The sequence below is a fragment of the Castor canadensis genome, chromosome X, assembly GCF_047511655.1.
Source record: "Castor canadensis chromosome X, mCasCan1.hap1v2, whole genome shotgun sequence".
Lineage (NCBI taxonomy): Eukaryota > Metazoa > Chordata > Mammalia > Rodentia > Castoridae > Castor > Castor canadensis.
Window position 1 is genome coordinate 140525852 of NC_133405.1, and position 9652 is coordinate 140535503.

Genomic DNA, 9652 nt, shown 5'->3' on the forward strand with positions numbered 1-9652 from the left:
TCCGTGTCACATTCTGGAAGGTTTTCCCAAACTTACCTTCAAATTCATTAATTCTCTGTTCATCTGGTTCTGATTGCTGGTTAAATCTATTCATCACACTTTTTATTTTGATTTTTAGACTTTTTTTTTTTTCTGTATTTCATTTCAGAATTTTGAAATATTGCTTCAAATTTGCTGTATTACTTTTTTAGGTTCCAGGTTAAATATTCAATATTTAAATCTTAATGGATTTTGGTCTAAGAATAAAAAACCTGAATTACATTCCTGACTCTATTTCAACCACCTTGTTTCTTCTCACCCCCACCCTCCACCCCCCGCCATTGCTGGGGCTTGAACTCAGCCTTAGATAGGCATTCTGCCACTTGAGCCATGCTTCAACTCTTTTTTTGCATTTATTATTTTTCAGGTAGAGTCTTGCGTTTTTGCCCAGGGACAGCCTAAAAACAAGATCCTCCTGCCTAGGGCCTTCTGTAGCTGGGACCACAGGTGTGCACTACCACACAGCCTATTGATTAAGATGGGGGTCTTGCTAACTTTTTGATTGGGCTGGTCTTAAACTGTGATCCCTCTCATCTTTGCCTTCTAGGTCACTGAGATTATAGATTTGAGCCTTTGTGTCAGGTCTTATAACTATTTTTCAGTGGGGTATTTATACCTCCACAAGACTTTGAACTCCTTAAAATCAGGGATAGCTATCTTTATCTTTGTATATACCTTACACGTAGATATTCAGTTCATATTTGTTGAATGTATGTATGGAGTATGAAATACCTAGTTATCTTTAGACAATACCTTATTTTCTGCACAAGGAACTCTTGTGAGTTCCTGTTGAAGTGAGAATTTTTGTTTTTCCTTTCTCGTTGCCTGGTAGTAAGAGTCTTAAAACAGTAATTGCATTCATTTCCATCATGCTGAACTGTGATGCCACAAGCTGAAAATCCAGAGAATCCATGGGAGTTGGCACCCTTAAGGATTAGATCATTTTCCCATATTCGGTTTGCCTTTTTATATTTATAAAATTTGATTTGACTATACTGAAAGTCCTTCATATTCACGCAGAGTTTGAGATTTGGATTTTTAAAAAAGTATTTCTAGTGAGGTGGTGCCTAACCATCTAGTTGCTTTTTCTCTTCGTTTACCCGCAGTTAGAGTAGTTCTTTAAGGGCTTTCATATGACAGAAAACAACCCTATCAGATGTTATCTCCTTCTATAGATTAAAAATCTCAGGGGCTAGCTGGGTGCTGGAGGCTCACATTTGTAATCCCAGCTACTTGGGTGGTTGAGATCAAGAGGATCACAGTTCAAAATCAGACTGGGCAAATAGTTTGTGAGACTCCATCTCCAAAAATAGAACAAAATGGACTGGAGATGTGGCTCAAGTGGTAGAGTGCCTGCTTTGCAAGCTCAAAGCCCTGAGTTCAAAGCCTAGTCCCACAAAAGAAAACAAATAAACAAAAACTCAGACTCAGGTTAAGCAATTTATTCAAGGTTCCAGAGTCAGAAAGTGGAGGACCTGGGATTTAAAACTGGTTTTCTGCTGTTCATTCTCTATTACTCCAGTTCTTTTTAAGACCATCTTGCTTGTAGCCAAGGCTGACCTTGAACTCTGCCTTAGCCTCCCTGGTGCTGGGATTACAGTTGTGCTCTACCACAGCTGGCCATCATACTGCTCTTCCAAGTAAAGCTGAAAATCATTTTACTTTGAATGAATTTATAATTTTTAATAGTGCTTTTAATTATTTGGTTACATTTTAATAACCAGTAGAAACATTTATGCTAAGCTGTTTAGGTAATGTTTAAAGATTCAAAGTTTTTTTTAAAAAATCCTTTCTTAGCATATGTGTTGTTTTTAATTTGAATCACCACTAGAAGGACTTCCTTGCACGTCAGTGTTCTTTAGACTTTCGCTAACTTGTTTATTTCCTCCCCTGTTGCATAATCTGTATATAGGCATTAATTGGTCGGGAGGCAGGAACGTTGCAGATGTTTTTCTTTCAAACCTTAGCTTGCTCTGAGATTTGGAATTAACCTTTAGAATGTTCCACAAATGCCAAAGATCTGTAAATATCTTTTCACATGAGCTGAAAATTTCAGCCAATTGAAACATTTATGAACACAGATGTTTTCCTTAAGAATAGTTAATAAAATCAGAAAAAAAATACTTCAAATCAGCTTCCTCCTGTAATATGATAGGCGGGCACATAAATACTTTCCTCTCTTCTAGTTTACATTGTTCATTTTCTCTGGGAGGAAATAACTGACCATTGAAACCTTAAATTATTTATCCTGGTTTTTGTTTTGTTTTGTTTTTATCCCCAGAGCAAATAGGAAAGGATTTTGACTGACGAGGACTGCTTAGTTCTGTGAAGCTCACATTGTTTGTCTACTGTTGAAGGGCCTCATTAGGGGTAAATTTGCTTTTTCTGGGTTTGCCAGATTCCTGTCTCTTACAGAAACTTGCCATTTGGATTGTCTCTTTCCTTAACTGGCAGTGTTAAACAGTTCAGGTCATTAGTTATTTTTTCTTGTTTCCATTTTTATTTCTATTATTAGCTTTTCACATATTTAAAGCAGAGGCTATTGGTCACTGAGATTGTGCCCGAATTGCTGGGTCTCTCAGGGCCTGTGTTCTCTGTACTCTAACAAATGAGCTACAGTTCTCAAGAGATCAGTGGAACTTGTTTGTTGATCCTGAATTCTTATCCAGAGGAAGTAGATCTTGAGAATGTCTAAGGAAGGGTAAGTGAGTTTATTATTCTCTTTCTCTCTGTCTCTCTTTGTCTCTCTGTCTGTCTCTCTCTCTCTCTCTCTCTCTCTCTCTCTCTCGTCTCTCTCAGTGATGAGGTGTCACCTGAGTGACTTGGAAGATTAATAAGCATGGCTGTCAGTCGAGTGTGGAGGTAGAGGCAGAGGTTGGAAGAAATTTGATCCAAATCTTATCGTGGTTCATGTGTAGTGTTCTGTAAAGTCATCATTACTGTTTTAAAAGATTGAGATTATATAATTTTAATAGGAATTTTAATAAGACTACAAGTACCCTGTTTATCCTATTAGAAAACTTTTTTTTAGAATGTGTTTAAAAATAAATTGTGTCTTTAGAAAACACCTTGAAAGACTGAGTTAAAAAGCAGTCTGTGGTTTTGTTTCTGGACAGTGTAGGCAAAAAAATTTAGAGTAGAATCTCCTTTTCTTCTTTGCTTTGTAATATAAAGTAGTTCTGAGTTAGGTTTTTATTTTTGTATTTTTTTTTCTTATTACTGATTTTCTTTTTTGGCACGTATAATAATGACTAAAATGACCTCTATAAAACATGACTAATAATGATAGTGTTGATTATCTCAGTTTCACCCTTTGACCTTAACTATCTGGTTAGTTTTAGAAAGATATTTCCTTTGGTTAAACAGGACATGGATCTCTCAAAGAAATCTTTAAAAACATAGTAAATTTTTAATTGAGACTTTCTGGGGGCTATTCTTTTTCTAGTTCTCTTGTTCTGTAAGGAATTATAAGTGCTTCCAGAGCCTTGCACTTATTATTATTTTAATCTAATCATGTATTGATTATGGGCAAAATAAAATTGACCCACTTTACTGCTGTTCTTAAACCTCGCTGTTACAGAAAACAACCAGGGTGTAAATAATTGTATATTATTTTTAAACATCTTGTGACAGCACTAGAACTTTGAAGTTTCTTTTAAATGTGAAAATTATGAAAGGCTCTTTAGGCTTTTCTGTTTCCTTTCCTTTCAGCTCTGTTTACAGATTGCTAGTTTTTAAACAAATTTTATTATAGAGAATATCACTGATGCTGGCATATTTGTCAGTTTGTATTCATGGTGTTTATAAAGCTCGTTTGCAGATTAAGATGAACTGTATTTCTAAATACAGTTGAAATTTTTGGAAAGTAATAATAGTTTTCCCCTGTGGTAGAGCATATGTTAAAGATGTATTGTTAGCTGGGTGTTGGTGGCTCATGCCTGTAATCCTAGCTGTTTGGGAGACTGAGATTGGGAATTTGTGGCTTGAGGCTAGCCTGAGGAAATAGTTTGAGAGACCCCATATCCAAAATAACGAGAGCAAGATGGACTGGATGTTTGGCTCAAGTAGCAGAGCACCTGCTTTGCAAGTGTGAAGTGCAGTCTTATTACTTGATGTCCACGAAATATTTCTCTAAAAGTAATAGGGTTAAAATTGCCCAAAATTATACAGTCAGGTGTCATATAACCATGTTTTAGTCAAGGACAGACCACATATCTGACAATGATCCCATAAGCTTAAAATTATAATAGAAGGACTGGTGGAATGGCTCAAGTGATAGAGCGCTTGCCTAGCAAGCATGAGGCTGAGTTCAAAACCCAGTACCACCCAAAAAAAAAAAATTTTATAAAGGAACTAAAAAATTCTCTTGCTTATTGACATTGTAGCTGTCATAAGATGAAAGCACATCTTATGTGATGTAAACAGGTCATCTGCACTGCTAGGCATATAAAGTATAGCATGTATATTTAATGTACCATATATAATACTTGATAACAATAAATGATAACCATGTTGCTGGTTTGTGTATTTACTATGCCTTTCAATAGTTATTTTAGAGTATAAAATACTCTTCTACTTATAAAAACATTTACTGTAAAGCAGTGTGTTGTAATGCTGGCAGCTGCCTCTTACATTTTAAGTTTGCTGCATTCCTTTGTTGCATCAAGAGACTTGTGGAATGTGATTGACTTAAACCACTCATGTTTGTGTAAGTACACTGTATGATGTTCACACATGACAAAATAGCCTAACATGTTTCTCAGAATGTAAGTCATCAAGTGATGCATGACTGTACTTGAGACAGTATGGCATTAGAGATATTAGGGAGTTCACAGACCACACGTGTATAGTCAAGGGATTTTCACCAGTGAAGCCAAGATATTTCACCAGTGAAGCCAAGATGTTAGTGTTTTTAACAAGCCACACATAAAAATAACACTAAATGGATCAGCAGCCTTAGTTTGATGTTTGTCACCTTGAATTAAAGATTTTTCAGGTAATATATATAAAGTCAAAATTGATAAATTGGACTTGAGCAAAATGGAAAAAAAAAAAAAACCCTCTGTTTTTTTGAAAGACACCTTGGAGAAAATAAAAAGTTAAGCCACAGTATGGGAGGATCTGATAAAGGACTATATCCAAAATATATGAAGAATTCTTACAATAATAGGATAGACAACTTAACTTAAAAATGGACAATTTTTTTTAGTTTTTTTTCTTTTTTTAAATTTCTTTATTTTTTTATTATTCATATGTACATACAATGCTTGGGTCATTTCTCCCTGTTTCTAGCTTTATGAGGAACTGCCTTAATGTTTTCTGAAGAAGCATTTTAACACGAAGCATAAAAGTTTGCAATCTATTTCTCTTTTTTTTGAAGTATTGGGGGTTTGAACTCAGGGCCTACATGTTGACCCACTCAACCAGCCCTTTTTTTGTGATGGGTTTTTTTTGAGGTAGGATCTTATGAACTGTTTGTATAGGCTGACTATGCACCTTGATCCTCCTAATTTCCATCTTCTGAATAGCTAGAATTATAGGTGTGAACCACAGGGACCCAGCTCTCTACCTGCTTCTTAATACTTATTTTTTGTTTTTCTTCTTTGTAATAGCTATAAACCAGTGTGAATTGGTACAGTTTTGCTTTGCATTTCTATAATGATTAGGGATGCTGTAGTTTTGTATTGCTTATTGGTTGTCTTTTTGGAAAATATCTGTTTAAGTTCTTTGCCTACTTCTTGTTATGTTGTTTTTGAGTTATAGAAGTTTCTTGTATTTTCTAGATAGTAACTCCTACTACATGTGATTTGCAATTTTTTTTCCTATTTTGTAGATATCTGTCTACTCTGTTGAGTGTTACTGACATGTAGAAGTTTTGAAGTTTAATGTAGTACCATTTTTTTAATTGTGTTGCTTACAATTTGGTGTCATATCAATAAATCATCTCCAAATTAAGTGTCTTGAAGCTTTCCCTCTGTGTTTTCTTCTAGGATTTAAAATGATTTAGATTTAGGTCTTGAATTCATTTTGAGTGAATTGTTTAGTGTATTATAAGATAAATGTCTAGCTGCTCCTTGGCATGTAGATGTTTCCATTGTCAGTTTTTCTTTTCTTTTTCAGTACCTGGGTTTGAACTTGGCCTCATGGATGGCTGGGCAGAGATTCTGCCATTTGAGTTACTCCACTGGCCCTCCAACATCAGTTGAAGAATCTGAGTCCTGGTCAAAAATTATTTAGCCAGGAGCCAGGTGCTGGTGACTCATGCCTCTTATCCTAGCTACTTGGGAGGCTGAGATTGGGAGGATTGTGGTTGAGACCTGTCTGGGAAAGTAGTTCTGGAGACAATACTTCTGAAACAACCAGAGCAAAATGGACTGAAGCTGTAATTCAAGTGGCGGAGCCTTTGCAAGTGCTTTAGCACCGGTGGCTCATGTTTCTAGTCCGAGTTCCTTGGGAGGTGAATATTAGGAGGATTAAGTACCAGGTTTGAGCCATGCCTCTAGTCCATTTTGTTCTGGCTATTTTGGAATGGGATCTGTGACCTATTTGCCTGGACTGGCCTTGAACTGTGATCCTCTTGAGCTTAGCCTCCCAAGTAGCTCTCATTGCAGTTATGAGCAACTGGTACATGGCAACATTTTGTTTTATAGATTTACCTAGTGGTGATTCACTTTAATCATTTTTGAATTTCTTGGGTCAACAATTTGTCTTTTTAGAAATCATACTTGGGGAATTATTTATGATATTTATCTCAAAATATTTTTCTGTCGTGTTTTTTCCTTCCTTTTGGGACTCCCATTGTATTTTTTGTAATTCTTCATATGAGGTCAACAGATGTCTGAAGCTATACTTAAGTTAAAATGATTTAATTTTTTTTTGGATTGGAAAATTTCTGTTGATGTACCTAAAAGTTAACTAATTATTTTTCAATTTTACATCTATTCAGTGTGTTTGCTTTGCTTTATTGCAGTTATTGTGACTTTATGGGGGAGGTGGTATAGTAAACCGCCTTTTTTTGATGGATTTATTACATGCTCTTTTGACCAAGTGCAGTTAACAATGAAATGAATAAGCAAATAAATAAATTAATTAATTAATTTAAAGGAAGCTTCAAAGACAAAAGTTTCAAATTCCTGCACACATATTGTTCAACCTACTGATGCAGAGAAACTCTCTTCAGAAGTCCCAGGTTATTATTAGTTTCTTTTAAATAATTATATGACTTGCTGTGTCTTTGCCCCTAATTTTGTGAAAATAATAATATACCTCCCAAAAAGCAAATAGGGCCCAAGAAGCAAGAGAAAAGTTACGCAATTCCTCGCAAGCCTAACAGGGCCTATAAGGTGTATAATTTAAATGATAAGGTAAAAATTTGTTGAAAGGCTGCATGTTGTTAGTGGAAGGTGGGTGGTTTTGGGGAAAAATGAATCAAACATCTACAGTATTTGAGATAAAGAGCACTAAATAACATTAGGTTTTTGATGAGCAGTATTAACGTGTACAACAGTATTTTTTTGTGACAGTATTATAGCTTATTCCATGTGGCTTGAAGCTATGGATGCTTAGATTTACTGTATGTACGGTACAGGCAAATCTGAGAAATTTTATCGTATTGAACTCTGTGCACCTTGAGTATTCATAGTTTTATCTCAGTGGCAATCTGGTTGAAACGTAGACTGGTGGATACCAAGGAGCTACTGTACTGGGGTTTGAAATCAGGGCCTCCCATTGCTATATTGGCACTCCATCACTTGAGCCGTGCTCCCACCCCTTTAATTTTTCAGATAGGATCTCAGGTTTCTGCCTGGCCTGATCTGCAATGGTGATCCTCCTACTGTCACTGTCCATTGAACTAGAATTACAGACTTGAGTCAATATGCTTATCTTGTTTTTGAGGTTGAGTCTCACTAATTTTTTTCCCTTTAGCCTTGAACTGAAACCTTCCTGAGCTCTGCCTCCTGTGAGGTAGAAGTGTGGAGGCCATGCCTCAAGTGAAAGAGTGCCTTTCTAATCAAACAAATAAATGGCAGGCATGTTGGCATATGCTTTTAATCCCAGCTAAATGGGAAAATATGAGTCATATTTGCAATTTAAAATTTTATTTTAATTTAAGATTTATATTTTTATGGTAGACATGTTTAAAAATAGTAAAAAGGAATGGTAGTCATAGTAATATCTTACTTAACCTATCTAAGATACTATGTTAATATGATTAGTAAAATTATTAATGACTTTTTAAAAAACATGAATTTTTTTGAATAAAATTGCATTTATAGCACAGTTTAACTTAGATTCACTATATTTCAAATGTTCAAACATTACATGTGAGGCTGGTGTGATGACAGACATCTGTATAATCCCCTCACTAGGGAGATGGAGGTTGGAGGAATAAGGCCAGTGAGCTACAGAACAAGACTGTCTCAAAAAAACAAGAACAACCACAAAAAATAAGAATGAAAGAAAGAGTGAAAGAAAAAGAGAAAGAAAACAAAGAAAAGAGAAAGTTAACATGTGCCTAAGTGGCTACTGAATGCAGTTCTTCCTGTGCTCATATGAAAGTAGTTTTGTTTATTGAACAAGCACTAAAGTAATAAACTAGATATGCAACTTTTTTGTAACTTTATTCATGTGATCATTATCATATTATTTTATTGGCATTCTTATTCCATTTTTAGATGAGAAAGCACTTGGGTCATGACTATTCCACAGATACTTACAGTAGCAGTTTCTTCTTAAGAGTGCTATCGTGAATCCTGACTCTGGTAGAGAATAGATTGAAACATTGCTTTCTTGTTTTTTATTTATTTTTTGGTGGGACTGGTGTTTGAACTAGGGGCCTTGTGATGCTAGGCAGGCACCCTACCACTTGAACCATGTCCACAGCCCCAACACAATGATTTCTTTAGTAACTGCGAAGTATAGGCATTCTTTTAAGAAGAAAATGAGCAGGGGAGCCCTGTGGACATTCCTGTAATCCTGGCTACTTAGAAGGCAGAAACTGGGAGGAGCAAGGATCAAGGCCAGCTTAGACAAATAGTTCTAAGGCCCCCATCTCCAAAATAACCACAGCAACTGAGTTCAAACCTCAGTCCTACCCCCTATTCCCCCAAAAAAGAAAGAAAAAAAGAATTGGAGGTGTGGCTCGTACAAAAGAGTGCCTGTTTTGCTAGTGTGAAACCCTGAGTTCAAACCCTGGTCCTACCAAACAAACAAGTAAACAAAAAAGGAAATGCAATTAATGTAATTTAGGTTTTTCTTCTTTTTAAATGTTTATGTTTTTTGGGTGGAGATTTGGCTCAAACAAACCTTTTGCAAGTGTAAAGCCCTGAGTTTAAACCCCAGTCCCACTAAAAAAAATAATAATAATAATTAAATATTTATATTTTTCATTTTTAGGCTGTTCACTGCTACGAATCTTTAATAGTAAAAGCTGAAGGAAAAGTGGAATCTGATTTCTTTTGTCAATTAGGTCACTTCAACCTCTTATTGGAAGATTATTCAAAAGGTAACGGGTTTTGCTTTTTAAATTTCTGCTTGACTTACACATTATGTAATTCTGATGTTTTTTGTTTTTTTGTCACCTCACTTGCTACTATTTTTTTATATTCTTTCT

General features: G+C 35.5%; 1 protein-coding gene across 2 annotated transcripts in view; it reads left to right on the forward strand.

Moving 5' to 3' along the window:
• The window catches only part of LOC141419803 (uncharacterized), a 632676-nt gene that overhangs the window by 578911 nt on the left and 44113 nt on the right, over positions 1 to 9652 (forward strand). Inside the window, exons 12-13 of one of the 2 annotated variants that reach the window (XM_074063511.1) lie at positions 6160 to 6287; positions 9436 to 9544. The gene's annotated coding sequence lies outside the window, so the exon portion shown is untranslated. The remainder of the gene's footprint in view (positions 1 to 6159; positions 6288 to 9435; positions 9545 to 9652) is intronic. The other variant, XR_012444530.1, reaches the window with a different exon arrangement.